General features: G+C 32.9%; 1 protein-coding gene across 2 annotated transcripts in view; it reads left to right on the top strand.

Moving 5' to 3' along the window:
• phf1 (PHD finger protein 1) overlaps positions 1–328 on the top strand; it is a 23,995-nt gene that overhangs the window by 7,353 nt on the left and 16,314 nt on the right. The window lies entirely within an intron of this gene.

Below are 328 nucleotides of genomic sequence, written 5' to 3'. Positions count from 1 at the left end.
AAAAACAAAGAAACCCCCCCCCCCCAAAAAAATAAAAAAATACATGTACTGGGGACTAACACTTTTGTGTGATCTTGACTTTGTTTTGCGAGATCTCAAGATTTTATTTGCGAGATCTTGACTTTGACATGGAGGGGTAAAAAGCAAAGAAGACATTTTTTCAGTTTTTTGTTTTCCTCCATTAAAGTCGAGATCTGGATTTTAATGTAGGAAAAAACACAAAGAATTTTTTTTTTTTTTCAGATTTCATTACAGATTTCAAGTTTAGTGTTTGTGCCCAGTAGGCTACTTTTTTGTCTTCTTCTTCTTCTTCTTCTTCTTTTTCTTC

Source organism: Etheostoma spectabile, chromosome 6, assembly GCF_008692095.1.
Source record: "Etheostoma spectabile isolate EspeVRDwgs_2016 chromosome 6, UIUC_Espe_1.0, whole genome shotgun sequence".
NCBI classification, from domain to species: Eukaryota; Metazoa; Chordata; class Actinopteri; order Perciformes; family Percidae; genus Etheostoma; species Etheostoma spectabile.
This window is presented reverse-complemented; position numbering and strand designations above follow the sequence as displayed.